The sequence below is a fragment of the Sciurus vulgaris genome, assembly GCF_902686455.1.
Source record: "Sciurus vulgaris genome assembly, chromosome: 8".
Taxonomy (NCBI): domain Eukaryota; kingdom Metazoa; phylum Chordata; class Mammalia; order Rodentia; family Sciuridae; genus Sciurus; species Sciurus vulgaris.
In genome coordinates, this window is record NC_136468.1 from 113,679,201 (window position 1) to 113,703,206 (window position 24,006).

A 24,006-nucleotide genomic window follows, 5' to 3' on the forward strand; every position below is an offset into this window, starting at 1 on the left:
CTTAGAGAAAACACTCAATAAATGTTAGCTGTTTTATTCAAGGCAAAACCAGAGAGTTAATTAAAAATGCATCTTGCATAATTAAGCTCTCTACAGACTGGAAGCATTAGTAAAGACTGGAAAGAAAAAGTTCAAAGACATGCAGCAAAATCACACAAATGTGAGTTTTGAGAAACAGTGCTAGAAAGCATATCAGGTCATAGAAAATTCTGAGTCAAAATACAATGAAAATTAATAAAGATTCTGGTAATTTTTAATTTAGAAAATAAAACTAGCTAAAATCAAACCTGAATTTTCAAGTTCATGCTAGCAGTGTCTTAGGATAAAAGGTAGGTCTGAAGAGTGAGAACTGTAAATAGAAAGCTATCACAATAGAGCCAATAGTAATTAATTAGACTGAGTTAGGGTTAACAAAATAGTCATATTCAGGAGAACTGAGAGGTGCAAAGTATATAGGGCAAGATATCTGGAAAATAGGTAAGAAGAAAGAGGATAAAGAACTAAACAAGACTGTGGAGTACTATTCTGGGGACTCTGAGAAGTCAACCTCTAGACTGTTGGTTAAGACAACCAGAATATCACATGGTCAAAAAGGAAAGGACAATGGACAATGTAGGGATTTTGACAGATGTCATGGAGATATCTAGAGGACAGGAGAAATCTTGGAAAGATCATATATTTTTGGAAGTAGATTTTCCCTGAAATAGTGTCTATCCTTCTGGTCAAAAACCATCATGAGGTTCTGGTTGTTCTTGGGATAAATTCCAAACCTTCACGGATCTGACAGGCGAGGCATGATTAGTCTCTTCACTCAGCCTCTTTCTGTTCTCCATTGGTTCATTCATACTTGGCCAAACACTGTTTTACTTACCAATGGCAATCCTGTTCTTCTTTATATCCCAAGACTCTTCTGATTACTCCCTCCCCTAAGATCTCCATTCAGATCTTTCTTCAATATTTCTTCAAAGAAATTGACCTTTAAACATCCTGACTGGTTCTCCTTAACTGGCCTCTTCACACCTTCAGTTTTAACTAGCTGATTCCTCTTCAGCCTTTTTCCCATCATTCCTCTCTATGTTCAGTGAATAACCAAGGAGTACATGCATATGTGTGTGACTAAAGCATGAGTCAAGACTGCAAAAGAATAGGCATTTTCTTCACATGAATGAACAAGTAAAGAAGGGAATTAGTTTTTAAGAGCATCTGATGGTATTATTTATGAGTTTGTTTTCTAACCAGTTGAGAAAAGCAAGTGAAAATGAATAGCAAGTTGATTTTGATATAAAATAAACTTGCATGGCTCCAAGAGAAGCCCATGTGTTGCCTCACGTGGGAGTTTCCTTGGTAACTATGTATCTCTGACTTTCAAATGGACCTCCATTTGAATTTTCTCCAAGATGCTAGGCTGTATTTCTCATCAAGATAGGTGTTCATTACAATCACAGTGTGTTTGGAGCTGAGTAGGGAGGAGAGAGCCATTTTTTCCAGGGTAACAGCTGTGAAGATGAACAGATGCTGTTGATTAGCTGTGCGGTGTTGCTGATTCTAAGTAATTGTTATGAGTATTGAAATGTGGCTGAAATGATACGCTTGGCAATATCAATTTCTGTAGCATCTTATTCCTATTCATCACATTTGTAATTCTTGTGTTTATCCAGTTCATGGGAATTTTCCTTTTATGACTATTTAGATTTCATTAGTCATCTCTTCTAACATACCAAGCCGTGGGTATGTTTGTTCCTAAATGATCATGAAGGAGAAATACGAAAGGAAACAGGCCTCTCAAACTGAAGAGCCAAAAGGACAGGTTTCAGGCCTTCTTATCTACATGGAGTCTGGTATTGAAATGATATGGAAGGGGAGAATAAGCATGCTAAATTCATGAATATTCCACTTTCAGTCACTCATGGGGAATGAGTTTCATTAAACTATTTGGAGAGGTCTGCAAACAAGATAATAGCTTAAATACCTATGTGAAATACCAGAGAGACTGAACCTGTTCAATTTGTTGGGGGTCAGTACTGAAAATGTCAGCTTATGAACTTGCTCATTGTTGTCCAATCAAAATAATTTATCTTAGTGTGGGAGATTAAGTATGGACAGTGACAATGCTGTCTTTGTAGGGAAAGACCATTGTTGTAATTTTAATCTCAATAAACAAGAGAAGAGAATGACAGTCCACTGCCTTTGTAATGTATTTGTGTGAAAATCTCTGATGATAGGAATTTACTTACAGATCCCTTGCAGCCTCAGGATAGAAGGATATGGAAATATCTGAGCTTCACATTTTTTGACTCCACAATTCCTCTCCTCCCCCACGTTTTCTTCCTTGCGCCCCGCAATTCACTAGTAGTGAAGTTTAGTTGAGGAAAAAAGGAAGAGATTTGTTGGAGTTGGAATTTTGAACTTGGTAATTATTTAATTTAATGACATATCAGTGAGTAATTTTGTTAGTCGTTGCTTCATAGGCTCATAATTGCATTTCTGCTTTTGTGTGTCCCTCTTCAGTTCTTCGTTTCTTATGATATAGGTTTTTGCTGCTGTTGCTATATTTTTCGGAGGGTGCACACTGGGGATTGAACTCAGGGGCACTCAACTAGTGAGCCACATCCTCAGTCATATTTTGTATTTTATTTAGAGACAGGGTCTCAATGAGTTGCTTAGCACCTCACTTTTGCTGAGGCTGGCTTTAACTCACGATCCTCCTTCCTTAACCTCCTGAGCCACTGGAATTATAGGCATTCGCCAGGGTGCCCAACTGCTGTTGCTATTTTATAGAATTTTAAAATATATAATGTTCAATATTAATGAGTCATGTCCACATGAAGATTAAATGATATCCTCATTTAATATGTTCTATGAGGAAATAAAATTAATTTATATTTTGTAAATGTACTTGGGCAAAATGTCTTAGAAAATATAGAATTGAGTATTTAAACCGTTCGACAAGGTGTCAGTGTATGGTCATGATGCCCCATGCTGAGCAACAAATGCTCTGCTCTTCATTCTGTCCCAAACCCCACATTTTAGCAGCAACACCATCTCCTATCCACAATTCTGAAATTAAAATGGAAATGACAATATGAAGGTAAAATTGGATGTAAAATGAATGAAACTGTTATGTTTACCTTACTTGGCCTAAGGATTCATACATTTCTTTACTGAACTGATGTCTAATCAGAGTTCTTTTCCACCTATCTCCACAAAAGGTGTTTATTGTGTTTATTTTACTGAAACATTTGATTTCATAGTACATTTGGTTCCAAGTGTTTCAGATAATGTATGTAACTTCTACTTCAATGAGTACTCAAACACACACACACACACACACACACACACACACACATGCACACACACATTCTTTCAGATTCTAGATTACCTTTGAAGTTCCCTGGAGAGTCACATGCTGCAATCTGGAGACACCCCAACCAGACTGACAGCATCAGCACAGAGGCCAGGTTCTTAGGGTGCTGCTGGCAGCTCCAGGCATTTACTGGATGTGTGGTCTGTGGCATTTTTAATTTTATACTTGTTCAATTTCTCATTCATAAAATGCAACAATACTTATTTTTATGAGTTGGTTTAAATGATGTAGACATTGTATCTGTGTATTCAAAACTCAGGAGACATAGTAAGTACCTTATGAATGTCAATTATCAATATGACCAGGGTTTTCCTATAAGGATTTAATTATTTATTAAAAAGCAAACAATCCAATTAATACAATATTAAGAACTGGTTTTGTGAAAATGGAATGATTTGAGTCACAGAAACTTTCTGGATTTTAGTGATTAATAGAAGGGATCCCTGAAAGTTAAATTGATCTCTTCAGACATTCGCAAAATTTTTAAAATAATTTTGTCCTCCTTTTTTGACATTTCAATGGCTGCATAATAATGCCCTCAAAATTCTGAAATTTGGATATAAATTACTCAGGGTAGTTACTGTTAGATATATACACAGAAGAAAAATTAGAAATAATTTAAAATCTGAAACACAAACACTACAATCCATCAAGACAGGTTAAGCTATAATTCTCTGTTAATTTTCAATAAGTTAAATGCATGCATGCATATTAATAAAATCAATGATGATGAAAAACATCTTAGTATAATGTTATAAAACTTATTTTTGTGTTTAATGCCAACCTAACATCAATAAATAATAACCTTGTAAGATATGATTGTCCTCAATTTAGTAGCTTCATATTCACTTTGAAAATTAATATATTATTTTATAATATAAAAAAGGAATTCTATGTAACAATAAGCACAGAAAAGCCTGTCAGTATCAGCATTAAATTGTCATGATTATTTTTTATTTAATTCTAACTTTAAATCTTTGGAATCACTAATTTTAATAATGAGGATTTCTTTGTAATGTCATTTTAACAAGTGAATTTAGTTATTGAAACTAAAATGAGGAAAATGTAATTATGGAAAATGAAATTGTTTAAGTTTCAAACGTACAATATATAATTAGTATCTTAGTGTAATTCCATTACAAAAATACTCTGCCTCATAATTCTAGAGCCAGTAAAGAATTAGATTCTCTCCATAATGGATTCATTTGAAGAAAGACACAATCTCTGGAAGTCAATCTTAATGTGTTCCCATTTTGGGTAGTACTACTAACCATGGAATTATTTTATCAGCAAGAATATAGCTTGTTGTAATGGTTATAAATATTGCAAGCAGATGAGGAATCTTTAATGAAGGCCAAGGTTAATTATTTAGCAGTAATGACCACTGTTGTGAGTGCTACTGCAGTTTCCATGATAATCACAGAGGGGCAGGAGGTTTGGAGGTATATATATCTTTCAGCCCAAATTGAAAAATTATGACCACAAAATATTTCATATTAAGAAAATAGTTATTTATAAATATCTATTATTTTAGGTGCATTGATTAGCTTTCAAAGCATGATTTCTTAATATAGATATGTACTGTTAAACATACACCAATGGGCTGGGGAGATAGCTCAGTCTGTAGAGTGCTTGCCTTGCAAGCACAAGGCCCTGGGTTTGATCCTCAGCACTGAAAAAAAAAAAAAAAAGAAATATATATATATATATATATATATATATATACACACACACTGATATATTGATCAATCATTATATTTTCTAAACTCTTTTTCAAAACTATGGTCTTCTGGTATTTAACTCAGCTTTTCCAAAATATATTGTGCAAAGAAGGAAACTGTGATGATACACATTTGGTACAAATATTTTTCCTCTCTTTCTAATCCACAGGTCAAGGAAGAAAGCTCTGGAAAAACAACAGTGGGAAGGTTCCATTACAAATGACTATGTGAGAACAATTCACCTTCTAGATGAAAAAAATGCATGGGTCACATCCAGATTCCCATTGCCTTATGTACTCTATTAGTGTTTCAAGCTGTGTTTTAAGTTTTCTCTACCATCAAGTAAGAATCTAAATCCTTGACCACATTAGTTTCACAATCCACAAATAATGCCATCACAAAAATTCATGTATTTCACTCTATAGGATGGGGAGTAACTTCCTAAAAATGACAAAGAAAGTAAATGAAATTTTTGATTTGTCCTACTACATTATAAATCAATACCTATGCCATTCAAAGACCTGTAGATAAAAGTCAATCCACAGAACAGTAGAATATGTAGACAGAAAACAAACTGATAGATATTCAAAAAATATAATAAATATGACTCTTTAAGGTATAAACTATAAACTAGTACTGGCTTAAAGGGGACAAATATGGTGTGGAGTAGAAGAAGGGAGCAATTTCTAATTGGTCCACGGCTCTGGATTCAAGCAGTGGGATCATTGCTTCCCAGTGAAGTGGGCAACAAAAATTCAGTGGAATTCAACATCGAAGAAACACTTTTAAACTCATTTGTTGAAGCCAGTATCACCGTGATATCAAAACCCAATGGAGGCAAAACAAAGAATGAAAACTAAAGAACAATATTCCTAATGGACTGTGATGCATAGGTCCTCAATAATATATTAGCAAACAGTATTAACAACAGGTTATATAGGTCGTATACCATGATCAAGTTGGATTCATCATGGAAATGCAAGTTTGGTTCAACAAACATAAATCAATAAATGTGATTCATCACATGTAGTATCAAGGACAAAAATCACATGACCATTCATGACATGCAGAAAAAAACTTTGTCAAAATTCATCACCCATTCATGTTAAAGGCACTGAATAAAGTAGAGGTAGAAGGAAATTTCCCAAACATCTTATATAAACAACTATATATAAAAAACTGAAAGTCACAGAATTTTAAAGGCCGGGAGAGAAAAGAATCAAATTACATTCAGGGGGAAACCAATAAGAATATCAGCAGATTTTTCAATCCAGACACTAAAAGCTAGAAAGGCCTGGAACAACATTTACCAAGCCCTGAAAGAAAACGGATGCCAACCAAGAATCTTATACCCAGCAAAACTTACTTTCAGATTTGACAACAAAATAAGATCCTTCCATGATAAACAAAAGCTAAAGGAATTTACAAAAAGAAAACTAGCATTACAGAACATTCTCAGCAAAATATTCCATGAGGAAGAGATGAAAAACAACGATGCAAAATAGCATAAAGCCAAAGAAAGGAGAAACCAAATCATGTCAAAAAACAAAAATGAGTCAAATGACTGGGAATGCAAATCATATCACAATAATAACCCTGAATGTTAATGGCCTGAACTCATCAGTCAAAAGACATAGACTGGCAGATTAGATTAAAAAGAAAAATCCAACAATATGCTGCCTGCAGGAGAACCATCTCATAGAAAGAGATACCCATTACTAAAGGTGAAAGGATGGGAAAAAACATACCATGCACATGGACACAGCAAATAAGCTGGAGTATCCATCCTCATTTCAGATAATGTGGACTTCAAGCCAAAACTAGTCAGAAGGGATAAAGAAGGACATTACATACTGCTTAAGGGAAGCATAAATCAGCAAGACATAACAATCATAAATATCTATGCCCCGAACATTGGCTCATCCATGTACGTCAAACAAATCCTTCTCAATTCCAGAAATCAAATAGACCATAACACAATAATAGTAGGTGATTTTAACACACCTCTCTCACTGCTGGATAGATTGTCCAAACAAAAATTGAATAAAGAAGCCATAGATCTCAATAACACAATCAACAATTTAGACTTAACCGACATATATAGAATATACCATCCAACAAAGAACGAATACACTTTCTTCTCAGCAGCACATGGATCCTTCTCTAAAATAGACCATGTTTTATGCCACAAAGCTACTGTTAGCAAATACAAGAAGATAGAGATACTACCTTGTACTCTAATGATCTGATATAGCAAGCAATTATGAAATTCATCTGGAAGAATAAAAAACCCAGAATAGCTAAAGCAATCCTCAGTAGAAAGAGCGAAGCAGGGGGTATCCCAATATCAGATCGTCAACTCTAATACAAAGCAATAGTAACAAAAATGGCATGGTATTGGTACCAAAATAGACAGATAGATCAAAGGTACAGAATAGAGGACATGGACACAAACCCAAATAAATACAATTTTCTCATACTAGACAAAGGGGCCAAAAATATGCAATGGAGAAAAGATAGCTTCTTCAACAAATGGTGCTGGGAAAACTGAAAAACCATATGCAATAGAATGAAATTAAACCCCTATCTCTCACCCTGCACAAAACTCAACTCAAAATGGATCAAAGGCCTCAGAATCAGACCAGAGACCCTGGCATCTTATAGAAGAAAAAGTATGTCCAAATCTTCAACTTGTTGGCTTAGGATCAGACTTCCTTAACAGGACTCCCATAGCACAAGAAATAAAAGCAAGACTCAATAACTGGGATCGATTCAAACTAAAAAGCTTTCTCTCAGCAAAGGAAACTATCAGCAATGGGAAGAAAGAGCCTACAGAGTGGGAGAAAATCTTTGCCACTCATTCTTCAGATAGAGTGCTAATTTCCAGAATATATAAAGAACTCAAAAACTCTACACCAAGATTACAAATAATCCAATCAACAAATGGGCTAAGGAAATGAACCGACACTTCATGGAAGAAGATGTACAAGCAATCAACAGATACATGAAAAAATGTTCAACATCTCTAGTAATAAGAGAAATGCAAATCAAAACTAGCCTAAGATTGCATCTCACCCCAATTAGAATGGTGATTATCAAGAATACAAGCAACAATAGGTGTTGGCAAGGATGTGGGGAAAAAGGTACACTCATACATTGCTGGTGGGGCTGCAAATTAGTGCAGCCACTCTGGAAAGCAGTATGGAGATTCCTCAGAAAGCTTGGAATGGAACCACCATTTGACCCTGCTATCCCACTCCTTGGCCTATACCCAAAGGACTTAAAATCAGCATACTACAGAGATACAGCCACATCAATGTTCATTGCTGCTCAATTCACCATAGCCAGATTGTGGAACCAACCTAGATGCCCTTCAATTAATGAATGGATAAAAAAACTGTGGCATATATATACAATGGAATATTACTCCACCATGAAGAATGATAAAATTATGGCATTTGCAGGCAAATGGATGAAATTGGAGAATACCATGCTAAGTGAGATAAGCCAGTCTCAAAAAACTAAAGGACGCGAATGATTTCGGTGATAAGCAGATGAGGACATATAATGGGGGGTGCGAGGGGTTAGCATTAGGGTTAGGATTAGGTTTAGGGTTAGGGTTAAGGAGGGTGGTAAGAATGGAGGAAGGAAGGACTGTATAGAGGGAAAAGAGGGGTAGGAAGGGTGGGGGGGAAGGGAAAATATAACAGAATGAATCAAACAACATTACCCTACGTAAATTTATGATTACAAAAATGGTATGCCTTGACTCTATGTACAAATAGAGAAACAACATGTATCCCATTTGTTTACAATAAAGAAAAAAAAACTGAAACTCCACATAATATAGAATGGAAAATAACCTGAAAGCATAACTGAAAGCATTTTCCTAAATCAGGAGCAAGAAGAGGACATCCACTCCAAACTGCTTCTATTCAATTTAGATCTTTGAAACTCCAGTAGTTTGAAGAGATACTTATAGGGAAAACAATCTCAAATTATCTTTGTTTTCCGTACATGATTCTAGATGATCCATCCCCCCTTGGGGAGAAATCTTCTGGAATAGTTTTAGATCTGATAAACAAATTTAGCCATGAAGCAAGACACAAGATCAGCATACAAAAATCAATAGATTTCTTATATTTTAATAATGAATCTGCTATGAAAGAAATCAAGGCAACTCTTTAACAGTATCCTCAAGAAACAAAATTTTTAGGAATAAATCTAACTAAGGAGGTGAAAGATGTCTGCAATGAAAATTAGAAAGCTCAAAAGAAAGAAAGGAAGGAGGGAAGGAAGGAAGGAAGGAAGGAAGGAAGGAAGGAAGGAAGGAAGGAAGGAAGGAAGGAAGGAAGGAAGGAAGGAAGGAAGGAAGGGAAGAATTGAGAAAGGCCTGAGAAGAAGGAAAGACCTACCATGTTCACAGATAGGTCTTTCCATCTTCTCAGGCCTTTCTCAAGCAGATAGGTACAATTAATGTTGTGAATATGGCCATCCATGTGACCAAAAGCAATCTACAGATTTATTGTAATTCCCTCAAATATCAATTACATCATCACACAAATGAAAAAAAAAAGTCCTAAAATTTTTATGGAAGAATGAAATACCTAGGATATCCCAACTAATTTTGAGCAACAAGAATGAGACTGGAGGTATTCCAATACCTGATCGCAAATTATACTGCACAGCTATAGTAACAAGAACTGCATGGCATTGGCATAGAAAGAGGTATGAAGACATGTGAGAGAGAATAGAAGACACAGATAAAGCTGCATAAATAGTCATTTGATCCCTGACAAAAAGTTGGAAGATACATTGGGAAAAAAATAGACTTTTTAACAAATGGTGCTAGAAAAACTGTATATTCATATGTAGAAGAATTAAACTAGATCTTACCTCTCACCCTGCACAGATTAAATCAAAGTGATTCAGAGACCTAGGAATTAGACTGGAACCAGTGAATCTAAAAGAACATAGTTACAAAAAATAAAGTTTAAAAAATCTACAACATATTCAGTTTTAAAAATAGGTAGCAATTGAACATGGGTGATAATTTATGAATGTAAATTATCAATTTTTTTGGAGAATCAAGTTAATTATCCTTAGTATATACTGAGAGAATTGGAGAGATGTCTGGGTAAAGACATTTCTAAGAAGAACCCCCATATAGCACAATCCTGGATATCTCTATGTTTAGTGATTGGTGGTCCCAGTATCTGATTTCTTTGAATAATCTTTATTGTTGTTATTATTGCTCTTGTTAGTATTTGTTATTTTCATCATTAAGTATTTATATCCCATGGAGATTAACAAATCTTTGTATACCCATCACCTGGTTCATTAATCTTAACATTTAGCCTTAATTTTTTGAAAAACTTACTAGTTAAATCATTGGTTATATCCAATAGATATGTGACCTATAGTATATTCTTTTTTTTTTTTTCTCCTTATCTTGGTATTATCATAGTTTAAAATATTCCCAGAATTATCCCAATGTACATTTTTAATTTTGTGCTTGCAATTGAGTTTGAACACCTTTTCATGTGTTCAGTAGCCATCTGGTTCTTTCTTTTTATTTTAATTTAATTTTATTATTTTATGATTTGCAGACTGCACTTTGATTCATTGTATGCAAAAGGTGTACATCTTTTTGTTTCTATGGTTATGCTCAATGTAGACTCATACCATTCATGTAATCATACATGTATATAGGATAATGATGTCTGTCTCATTCCACCATTTTTCATACCACCCCTCTCATTTCCTACTATGTAATCTAAAGTTCCTCCATTCTTTTTTTACCCCCCACACTCCCACCCCCATGAAATATCATCCACACATCAGGAAAAACATTCAGCCTTTGTTTTATTGGGATTGGCTTATTTCACTTATCATGACATTCTCCAATTCCATCCATTTACCTGCAAATATTACTCTTTATGGCTGAATTGTATTCCATTGTGTATATATACCAGTTTCATTATCCATTCATCTGTTGAAGGGCATCTAGGTTGGTTCCACAATGTAGCTATTTTGAATTGAGCTGCTATAAATATTGATGTGACTGTTAACTGTAGTAAGCTAATTTTAAGTCCTTTGGGTATAAGCTGAGGAGTGGGATAACTGGGTCAAAAGAGGTGGGTCCATTCCAAGAACCCAGTCAATAAATGGGCCAAGGAACTGGACAGACACTTATAGAAGAAGACAGGTGATTAATAAATATATGAAAAAGTGTTCAACATCTATAGTAATTAGAGAAATGTAAATTAAAACAACTTTAAGATTTCATCTTACTTCCACTAGAATGGCTATTATCAAGAACACAAATAATGATAGATGTTGGCATGGATGTGGGGAAAAAGTCTGGTTGTGTTGCAATTTGGTTCAGCCACTATGGAAAGCAGTGTGGAAAATCCTCAGAAAACTTGGAATGGTTCCTTCTTTCTTGATTAGGCTATTGGTGTTCTATGCCTACATTTCTTCCAGCTGAGTTTATATGGTTTATCTTAAATATTCATATTTATTATATCTTATTATATTTTCTGAATACATATCATCAGTTTGTTTTTGTACACATATACTACTTGTCTGTGGCTTTATCTCAGGTCTTTGGATAGCATAGACATTGATTTATAATGTAGTAGAACACATTGTCTTTTATTTTATTATTTACTTTTTATGTCATGTTTAAGAAGTTATTCACCATCCTACATTTATATTCTAGTACCTTTTCTTCCAAAATCCTGACAGTTACTTTTTTCTCATTTTGCAAACATCACTTGAATGTGTAGCCCTTTGGAAATAACTCAGATTTCATCAGATTATTGTATTTATAAGATATTAGAAAACAAAATACAGGCAGCAGTCCTGGTCTTGCCCCTCTTGGTGTTGAAAAGAAAAGTTGGAGAAACATGACTTTTGGTGTCCTTTGATCATGTCCCAGTGCCTAATTGTATTACCAGATAATCAGGTGATGCATCATTGTGGTAAAGAGCAGAGGAAACATTAATATCCTCCAGCATTGATTGGAGGGAGCACAGAGTGTGGAATGACCTTCTTCTGAGGGTTCCTCTGCACCCTACTACCTCCAGCATGATATATGAAGCTAATAGGAGGTAGATTCCCTTCCTCTAGTATGGAGAAGCTTCATGCTGATCAAATTTCAGAGACTATAGATTACTCTATAGAATAATTCTGTCTTGCAAATTCTTTCAAAATATTGCAAAGTTTCTCTTTCCAGTACCAGGTTTCTTTCCCTATTTTGTATTTTTAAATTGTCAAACTTCCTTTCTAACCAACTGGCTCCTGTGCATGGCTTTCCCTTTACTTGCTAGTGACTATCTCAGGATCCTCTAGAAAGTTCAGTTGGGGATGGAGAGGCTCCATCTTTGTTCCATCTTTCTCTGTGATTTAGTAAGAAAGACAAAATTTGGGAAAAGCCCTGAGTCAGTTCTGTTCTTGTTTGGTGAACAGAATCATGCCACTGTTTCTACTAGGTAAGGCTTTGCTTTAGTAGATTCTGAGACCATTTAGACTTTCGGCCACCCAAGGTGAGCCTCTCTTCTTTGCAGAACTCCTTTCATTTCCTAGTTTGCAAATTTGTGTCCACTGCCTCAATGATCTTGCTTAGCATATCTTCTTCAAAGCACCAAAGGATCATCCAACACCCACCAACATTTTGATCTCATGAATCTATTACTTCTATAGCTTGAAACCTTTGGGTAATCTAAAGTGTCTTCCCATCATTAAAGTGACTATTTTAGTAAATGCCTACTGCTGCGTGATACAGAACAGCAGTTTTCCAGGATAAAAGATCTATTTTCTTGCTATCTATTCCTCAATCTTAGGGAAAATAGATTCTAGTTACATGCATCCCTCTCACTCTGTATTGCCCCACCTCCAGATCCTTGGTGATGCTGAGTGCATGAGGCAATGAAACCTCAGAAGGCCAGGATGACAGATCCTGGTGGAAGCTGCTTAGTGTATCTCACCATCATTCTCTTCCCTCTTCCTTTTAGAAATAGAATGCACTCCACATGCATACCCCATCCAGTTTCAGTTAGGTCCACGGCAGTCAAGCTCCATTCAAATTTCACAAAATTCCTGGTACTTATTGGTCAATAAACTGGGGAAAATAGGATTTGAGTTGAAACATCCTAGTCATGTAATTAAAGAGAATCTTACTCTAAAGTTTGTCTTGACTTTTCCCAATTGGCCAGGAAATGAATGCCTCTGCAACCTCCCTGAACCCAGAGCCCTCAGTCACATATTAAGGATGACAGCTTGCATTCTGAGTGGTGTCAGGTACTAAGGTGTGAACATTTCAAAGAGAAAGAAGTAAATTTTCATCTGACAGAAGCCACTCTACTTTGGAGTTTTTAGAGGAGTTTTATTTCTACTCTGAATACACAATGGCTTATCAAGCAGTCTGGTTCAACACTAAATTTTTGTCCTGCTGACCTGAACCCAAAGTTTCCTAAGAAGAAGTAACCCCAACCTATTTTTTTAACAGTAGTTCCTTTTCCTCCCTCTCCTCTAATATGAGCAAAGAGCTCATTCCTAGGGAGATTCCACTGATACTCCCACCTTATGTAATTGAATTCCTTAGAATCCTGCACTCCACAGATGTTTAACTCTGATGCAGGCTGTTGATCATTGTTCTAAATGTCAGTAAACTTCAGCCAGCTCTTTATTGCTTTTGCAATTCTCTCCAGTTTACTATACTCTGGAGCACTTTCTTATATATAAAACAACTCTATATATTTTTTTTTTCTTTTTTTGTTTAATCTCTCAGTGGTATGTGCTCTGTTGGGGAAGACGGAATGCATCAAAACACCAAGTGATTGAATTATATTACCCTCTTTAGAAATGGCCCTAGGAAAAATTTGAAAATGTGTCAGGGCAGCAAAATTTTATAGACATTAATTTGTTCATTTCTTAGTGGATAAAAATGAATGAAATGCTATTCAAAAAAATACATTGTCCAAAGGGTTTTCCAACTTAATAGGGTTGTTTTTAAAATAAGAGGTAAGTGGAGAAGAAGCTGAGCAAATAGATTAGTGTTGGTGTATGAGAAAGGTTTGGGATCTTTGGAAGATCAGCAGTGATAAAGCGTATTCATAGGGGCAACTCTAGCTGATGGGATTGTATTTGCCTTTTCATTTCCCTTGTTTCTATTTTTCTGTATTAAATGTTTACAACATTCATAAAAAACTGATTATTTTTATTTAAAAGAAATTTCTAAGGATCTATTTTTGTGGTATTTTAAAATTTTGCTTATAAGATGATCAGAAAAAATCAAGCTGGGAATGATAAAGATAAAATAGTTGTCAGCAAAACTGTCAGAAATGTCCTGCATAACATTGTTATGATTTCTTCTTCTTGAAAGAAGAAATAGAAATGTCGTAACACATTTAAGTTACATATTGATTATTTTTGGATCACTGAACCAGGCCAGATGGAAGGTTTGCTTTATTTTGCTGTTTTAATATTAGCAAAACAATCTGTTTTCCCAAGTCATATTGTCTGATGATGTAGTAATGACTAGCCATTCTCTCTCCATTGCCTTTGACTGGCTCATAGGAGAAGAGAAATGAGTGACAGATGGCTTATTGCTTTGAAGGCAGTGCTTCTATTAAGGGTAGTTCTCAGCAAGGAGCAGAAGTGGACATGCTTGGACAGGCACTAGAAGAACAGGTGCCAGGCCACAATTGGAGGTTGCAGTCATATTTGCTCTTTTTACCTTATCATGAAATTTAATCCTAGTTTTCCAGAGAAAAGAAATAAAGGGAACTGCAATATTGAGGCAAAGTTCATAAAGAATCATCAACATTTCATCTCTGATCAATCATGTCCATGAGAAGGGGACCTGTCTGGATAAAATGATAACACTAACAGATAGTTGGGTTAAAACTTCTTGGTCTGAATTCATCAAATAAAATACTGTTCACTTCGTATATGAGAGAAAACATTCTACTCTTGACTTTCTGTGTCTGACTTATTTTCCCTTAGCAGGATCTTCTCCAGTTCCATTCATTTACAAGCAAATGACAGAATTTGTCCTTCTTTGTGGCTAAGTTAAACTAGGGGAAAAGTGGATGGAAATGGATATCCTAATATAGGGGACATCAGTGGAACAGAAGAAGTAGATCAAGAGGAAGGATGGGATAGGGAAGGAAATGAGGAATGAATGTCCCAAAACTATGCTGTGTGCATGTACAAATATGCCACAGTGAATTCCATCTATGTGCATCTATAAAGCACCAATCAAAAGTAAATAGGGAAATGAAAACTAATAGAGTACAGGAAGGAGAGTAGGGGGAGGGAGGAGAGGAGAAAAGCAGAGTGGGGGAGAGGGGACCGGGGACCAAAACAAAGTGACTAGAATTTCATGCTTATATGACTGTGTCAAAATGAACTCGACTGTTACGTACAACTATAATTCACTAGGAGAAAAAAAAAAAAAAGAAACAAACAAAAAACCTACTGTTCAATTTTGTTAAAGATTGTAGTATGGAAATTATTTAGTTTGATCCAAGGATAATTCTTGGCAGGAAGAATTCAAAGAAATTAAAAATTTGTTGAAAATTATTCAAGTTGGTTCTAATGCTATTGTGCAAATCTACTTTATATAACACATTTGCAGTTTCCAGTTGTCAGACAGATCATGGTGGTAAATCTTCCTGTGGTTGCCTTAAAGGGACCAATGACGATCATGTGAAGCTCTCCAGGTTTGGTTGCTCTTTAACAATATCATTTGGTATTTTTGGCCTTTGAAGGTCTTAACTTCCAACTAAATAATCTTAGCTAGTTTGAGTCATTGAATCTGGAACTTTTTTTTTTTTTTTTTTGGCATTCTTTTCTCTTTCTTTCTTTGCCAACAAGCTTGCTGTGAAGAAAACCATTTACTTTGCAAACATAGTGCCCCAAATTTGCCTAACAGTTAAAATTATGGGAGTGACCTTTGTTAACAATTCACCTTTGTGGAATTTACTGTTGTATTACAAAATAAATTTTAGAATATGTTTTTGGGAAAATATTTTTAAACACACAAGTAAATTATCACCTTATGCTTAGTAGATAATTCCATTATATTGTATAAAAAGAGCCAATCATTACGTAAAACACATGTTTTTTAATTTTGATTATAATAGAATCTGTCTTAAGCAAGTACTTGAAGGAAGAAAATGCTTCCTATCTCTTAATGCAAGTTTCCTGTGTTGTTTTCTTCTATAAACATTTCTTTCGACTGATTTAATGTTTAAGACAAATAAAACTATTTTTGAATATGAGAAATAAGGGTGATTACAGAAGACTTGATTTTGCATTAAATGCAGTAATATCATTGTCTTTAAAGACTTAATGTTCTTTCTTAATTGTCTAAATTAAATTTAGAGCATAATTAAGTGCTAAAGAGTTTCTTATTTTTTTTACCTTAAATGTTAGTTTTAATGTTACAATTTAATTATTATAAGAGCTATGCCCAGTAGATCTCAGTATTAGTTTTCCACTTGGAGATTTCTTTGTTTTCTAGTCTTCTTATTAGAGATTTCAGTATTTGACTTTCACCATATAAGAGCTTAAATTCATGCACATTATATGGGTGTCTGTGCTAACTTGGATGCTGAACACCCTGCCACTGGACAGAGCACACCACAGTGTGGTTTTGAACTTTACCATGTATTCATGAAAGGAAATTATTTTATACTTTCTTCAGCAATAATAATTTCTATATTTTTAAATAAATTATACTCTTATCTTTGATTTGCTCTTTTCCACAAGGCTATCTGCTACTAGATGACAAATGTCATGCCTTTCCCACCTAAGTACATGTATTTGTTATCTTAAAGGTATAAAATATCATTTGTTTCAATTCACTCAAAAAAAGAATCTAATTCATTTGTTATTGTCACTAACTTTTCATTACTTTGTCATTGTAGATGAACAATTGTAAGACACCTCTTTAAAAAAACTCAACTTAGTTTTTAGTATAAAATATTTTGTTTTAGAAAAACACTTAACACATTCCATTAATGTCAGCAGTGTATCAAAAATTGTTAAAACTATTGGCTGAATGTCTAGCTCAATAGTTCAATATGTGTGTTTAGCATGGATAAGACCCCAAGGTCAATCCCTAGTACCATTAATAAAAATCTTAAAACTTAGAGCATCCAACTTATTTCATATGCTCTTCAGTTTTACTATTAAATATGAAAAGTGAAGTAACCCAATAAAGATTCATCAGGAACTGATCAAATAAAAATGTGGCTGTATGTGGAATTAATAGAGGTGACAAGAGCAAGTACATAGACCATGAGGCAAGAATGAACAAAGTATATTCAAGAGTTAGAAAAATTCTCATGTCGGGAAAAGTGAAAAAGACCTTGAAGGTGATAGGACGTGGACCAAGGCAGTTCTTGGTTAGATTTGACCTTTGTGGAGTCGTTGAAAGATTTTGAAGAAGGAGTATAAATTTGATGTGCAGTATGAAGGATCATTGTCTCCCATATGGAGAAAAGAACAGAGAGGAGCTAGTGAAGAAACAGAGAGCCCAGGAGGGAGGTCAATAGAGTAGGCCCAGTAAGAGTGGTGGTTGCTAGGACTCTAGTTTTAGAGAAAGAAGTAAGACAAGTAATCGTATATAGATTTGTTTTAAAAATAGATATGACAGAGTTTGGTAACAAGTTAATTAAGCTGGGAAATTTTGACCTCAACAAGTTTGAAGAGTATTAGACCACCTGCCCAGTTAGCCACCCCACTGGAGAAGGAAATGGATGGGAAGAGAATCACAGTGATTTCTAAACAATAAGTGGAATAATGAAGCAAGCAGTCAGGTGTTCCATGCTAGAGCCCAGAAAAGAAGCTGGGGCTAGAACATACATTTATGAGAAACTGAAGATTACATTGTATATAAAGCCACTAGATGAATGAGATGCCCAAAGAGAATATGTGCTATGGGAGAGAATATGAATAAAGACTGAAGCCTCTTTGTGCCATATGTGTTTATGTTTGCTTCTAGTGCTTCTGTGATTTCTACTTTCCACATTTGATACATGTTTTAATTGTAGGTAGAACATCTGTAAGATCAGGTTCTTTTTTTTAGCTCAAAAAATGATTTGTTTTGCTTTTATGGCACATCTGTTCTGATTTAACACTTCCCATAGGAGCACCTGAAATTTTTAGGTTGAATTTTCCTTCATCTCTCTTAACCTATTCAAGTAAAAGCCAATCTGGACTTAGGTAAGGAAGGAATATTGAAAAGAACTATTACAATAGGGGAGAGCCATTATTGCAATAGGATAGAGGAAATATTGCAATAGGATAGAGGAAATATTGCAATAGAACACTCCAATTATAAGGTTCATTTGTCTCAAAGGTGAAGTAGGAAGGGCTTTTATTGTATAGAGAGGAGTAAAAAAATCTAGAAAGAACTGGATATAGGGTATTTTGATGAGCAAGTGATGTGATTGATAAGTTGAGGAAGGATTTTTTTCCCTGATGTCAATTGATTCTTGGAAGGGGTCCTTAAGGAGAAATTGTTCCCCTTTCTGTTGCTGCTTAAACCTAAGGGTTGGTCAAAGTCTAGGGACTCAGAGGAGGGGTGAGTACTGATTAAAGTTTGATCAAGTCAAGTTAGAAAAATTTGTGCAGCTTGGTGGAGACGCACGTCTGCTCACTACTTATAATACAAAGATTGAGGGTTTCAAGAATCTGTGTGTGGCTTTGTCATAGATAAACAAGGGAGGTTTGATTGAAGGAAAGTGGTTCTCTGCAGTGAGTTAATACAAAAGAATGGGGAGATATTTTAACAATTGCTGTTTTTCAAGAGCACAGAATAAGGCAGAATTCACCTTTTTCAAGGTCAATAACATTTTTTCATTCTTTTCTTTTTGTTTTTTCATCTTTATTCTGGGATAAAACTCTAGAGATTATTCTTGACTCTTCTATTTTCCATGCATTTGTGTTCAGTTTCCAATAAGAATTTGAAGTTTGCTTTAGAATTTTCTACTTCTTTGAACTTCTTGCACTGATATCATTGATTTATCTGTTTGTCTCATCTTGTTTAGGCTTGCTTGCAGATATGCTTTTATGAAAGCTTTGTCTTGTCTTATATCCTACTGTGTATACTAGAGCACTTTCTATGCTTTATCCCCATTTTTCTAGGAAATATTTAGAGTGAAGTGTTTACTCCAACTCTCAAAGACAAATATGGGATTCCTTTTGTGATTTACAAATTATCTTGTTTGTTTTTAAACTTTTATTATTATTTTGTTTCCCTTTATTTAATCTGCAATGAATATGGCTGCATATTTAATATTTATCATTATCCATGATGATTGCTTTGGGCTGAGTCTTGCTCTTTGTCCATTTGTTGTTTTCAGAGTTCTCATTTTTGATGCAAAACTAGAAGCAGGTGTGCTTAAACACATATTTCAATCTCACCATGCAACCTGCTCTCACTTAGGAAGGTTTGTTTTTACTTGCTTCTCTAAAACATTCAAACATTGATACATATCTAGCAAGTTTGAAAATGCACTTCAGTTATTGATTTTCCTACCCAGGTATACTTCATAGATATTTGTCAAGAAGTAATTCTTTACTGACACTCCAAATTTCTGATTTATGTGTTGTCTGAGTGAGAGAGTCCATAGGTTCAAAATGTTAAATTTATGCTTCAGAGAGATCATTGCTTTAGTTTTGCTGGTGGAGAGTCTGAATCTAAGAAGCCAAGGATACTATAAGAAATTAATGAATGAAAAGACTACTATGTGGGCACAACTCAGTAATAATGCCCTTCATACCTTTATTATTATTCATACCTCCAATCATTTACTCATGCTGTCAGTAGTTAGTAGGTTAGGTTTCCTTCAGATTTTTGGAGAAGATTAAATTATAATGTTAATTTCTAGTGTTATGCTTGTTTTGTTTCAAAACTACCATATTTTTGGTCTTTTTTAAATTTTAATTTTTGGTTGATATTATATTTATGTCACAGACTGAATTGTCAGGTATACACCATTTGAAACTAAAAGTTAATATTTACCCAAAATGAGTAGCAAAGAATATTGAAGCTATGCTATACAATAATCCAAACTCAGCCATACATACAATTTAAGTCAAACCAGATCAGATTCATGACAAATTGGGTTATAGTTTTTTATTGTAATATGATAATATTTAATAACAAAACAACTAAATTATTCATTTCAACAGGTTTTAGAACTGTTGAGTGAATTTCCTTTGAGCATGTTTAGATTGTATCTATTTGCTAAAACTAAAATAAAAGTATTGATGAAATTTATAAAGTATTCAAGCAAAGTAACCTTTTGGAAACACTAGCATGCATATCCTTTGTACCTCTTTCTGGAGCAACTGAAAATGTAGTAACTTAGTCTTTGCCATTTACATGTTAACACTTTCCAACACTTTATCTAGGGCTTCTTTTTTCAAATATTTTATATAGTCAGACATTTCATGCTGGTATATAATTTGAATAAAGTGTTCAAAATAAAATGTTTTTATGATTTATAACAGACATTATGGCTGAATTTGCTAAAAACCTTGTCTTGAATTATAATTTGCATGGATTAAGTATAATGCAACTATTCTTATGTAAAGTAAATGAGTAAAAAAATTAGTATGAATTAAAGACTATATTGTAAATCAATAATTTATAGTCTTCTATATGTTTTTAATATAAAGAGAACTATTAGGTTCATACTCAGCCAAAACCAGATTAAAAAAAAAAGTCATAGATGTAATCATATTTAATATAAGTCTAATTAACTTGATATTTGCACAGAACTGAGCATTTAAAGAGGGTCATGATGCTAAATAGGAGTCTTATTTATGATGCTAAATAGAAGATATATTTTCAGTAACACCATTATAAGACAGACTGATATTTTATGGGAGTTTATAGATAACATCTGCCCAAAACTTAAGCAACAAGTAATTCCTACTGATTTCTTCCCTTTATTTAACACTTGCACTTTTGCTTTTATTTCCATAGTAACTGGGGAGCAAAGAAATGATCCAATAGTTCTGCTTGTTTCAAATTTCCTGGCAAGTTATTCTGCTATATAAAGTGCTAGCAGTACAACAAACAGTGTCTCAGCCTTCTGAACAATCAAATTTCTGGTTGGAATTTTACTTCTTACACCAAATTTTCCTTCTTTTTTTTTAATTTCAAAAGACAGCATATTTAAAAGCTGATTATTAAACCCACTTATACCAACTCATTGCATTTTTCAAATTTAATAATGATTCTTCATATATGTAATGTATAGGTAACTATTCTTTGATTGAAATAAGTATGTTTCATTTTATCATTGATCATTAATATATTTGGAATATTAATAATTACAAGTATTTAAGGTAAGGTTTTTAGTTTCTGGAAATTATATGTAATGGAAAAGAAAGTTGTAAAATAATCATTTCAAAATGAAGTTTTAAAATATAGGGTATATCACTAACTGTTGATTGACGAGAAAAAGGAAAATATATTCTGACTAAGGAGCATTTGACCGGAAGAAAAGTTAGAACATACTTAAGAATAATGATAGAATATTATATTTCAGTCCTGTCTGTGGTAATATTTTCTTTTTATCTCAGATTTTGTTAATTTAAGTTTTTTCCCTCTTTCTTTCGGTTAGCTTGGCTGAGAGTTTATCAATTTTGTTTGTCCTTTCAAAAAAACAACTACTCATTTCATTGATTTTCGAATTACTTTTTATTCTCAATTTCATTGACTTCAGCTGTAATTTTAATTATTTCATATCTTCTACTGATTTTGAGGTTTGATTGTTCTTTTTCAAGGACAAGAGATTATTTATTTTGTATCTTTCTATTCATTTAATATATGAGCTCAATTGGATGAACTTTTCTATTCATTTAATAAATGAGCTCAATTCTTTGAACTTTCCTCTTAGAACTCTATACTGTCCAGGAGATTTTTATGTTGTATTTCCATTCTCTAGTGATGAAAAGATTTAAGTGTTCAGGGAAAATAAGCATAATCTTCCTAAAATAGAAAATAATTGGAGTATTATACCTTGAATGATTTAATATATATCCTGTAATGAAAATATACACTATAAAGACAATATTATCCTATATATAAGAGATGGCCTACATTAGGCAATCAGAAACTGAAGCATTTCTGAAGAGAAGAATTAGGATATCCTGATACGTGTTTTATAATATATGTCTGTAACATTGAGATGGAGAATGGAACCCAAAGGAAAAGTGCACCCAGAGAGCATAACTGGAAGCAAATCTGTGACTTGAGGACATGATAGTGTCCTGAATTTTAATATTATAAACTGTTATGAACAATGAAAACAGATTTGAAAGATATTTATCTATGGAAATTCCATTACTCATGTGGAAATATGTGAGGAACAATGAAGAGTCAAGAAATAAACTTTCTTGAATGATTGGGAGTTTAGTTATGTCTTTACTGGAGATACAGAATGCTGTAGAGGAGATTTCTGAGTGTCTAGAATGAAAACAAATCTCATTATTTTAGTTTTATGTTTTTTAGGTGGCCTAAGGTTTGTAATGCAGTCATAAATGCCTGTATTGAGCTCCAAGATGAGGTTTTATTTTTATCTGATATTTATCTTTTAGTGGAGCTTGATATTTGCTTTAATAAAGTATGATCAGACATATAGACTTGGGAAAGGTTTCTGTTACGTACATAGTTCCCTACAAGGAGAGATAGCAGGTCACACAAGGCCACCAAGAATGGTGACCAGGTAGAGGGGTAAAAAATATGAACAGGAGAGGGTAGTGGTTCTCATGGGAGGAGATGGGCAAGGCAAGACTGGTAAATAAGTAGGTTTAGGTTGGACAATTTAAATAATCTGGCAGTCTCTGAACTATAAAAGTGGTCTCGAGTTGTCTGGCACCTGGTCTTGTTGTGCCAGAGAGAAAGAGATAACAAAAGGAGGTATTGGGTGTCACTCAGAATTAGTTGGTTGCCATATCAAGGGCAAACTCACTATCTCTAAGCCTGAAAGGAATAGTTCCTCCCTGTTCAGCAAAGCCCCAGGTGTCATAGCATCAAGAAGTCACACAGCAGGAAAACATAATTACAACAATAAACTAAAGTCATGAAAATTAATTTGATGTTTTAAGGAGAGTTTATGTATGGAGAAGAAAAGGAATTCCATGACAGCATTCCCACTAAACACCAACATGGATTAAAAGGATAGAGAAAGACCCAGAGAAGTAAAAGACATAGTCACAGAGATTAAAGGAGAGTCATCTTAACTAAATTTTGTAGTAGTAGTTATAAATACTGGGGAAATCACCAGTTTATTGTCTATTCATTGTGGATATGGAGTTAAGTGTATGTTTGTGACCATTGCATCTTTAAAAGTGGAGACACTATCAGGAAGAGAGAAGAGAGAGAGAGAGAGAGAGAGAGAGAGAGAGAGAGAGAGAGAGAGAGCACTAAAAGAGAGCTTATTCATTCTCTCTGCTCCTTGGAGAATAACTTTGGATTTCATAGGAGTCAGAAAAATTAGTTGAACATTTCATGTCTTTAGATTTAAGGAATCTTTGGCATTACCAACATTAGCATATATAGAGATCTCTGTGAATTTTCTCACTCCTGCCTTCGTACCATCTGGACAAATAAACTAAATAAACACCTTCACAACTTAAAGTCACAACTTAAAAATCTAATAAAAAAATTGAAAAACACCATCTTTGGACCTTCTTTATTTTAATAACAGGAAATACTTGAAATGTGACTATATTATTCTTTTTAATGGCTCTGAAAGTAACATTTTAAAACATTTTTTCCATTTCCATAAGGGTGGAAATTTCATGGGAAACATTTTTTTTTAATCAAGGGTGTCTCTGTTTTTGAACATATTTGAGAGACATTTGAATTAATATTTGTCATTGAAT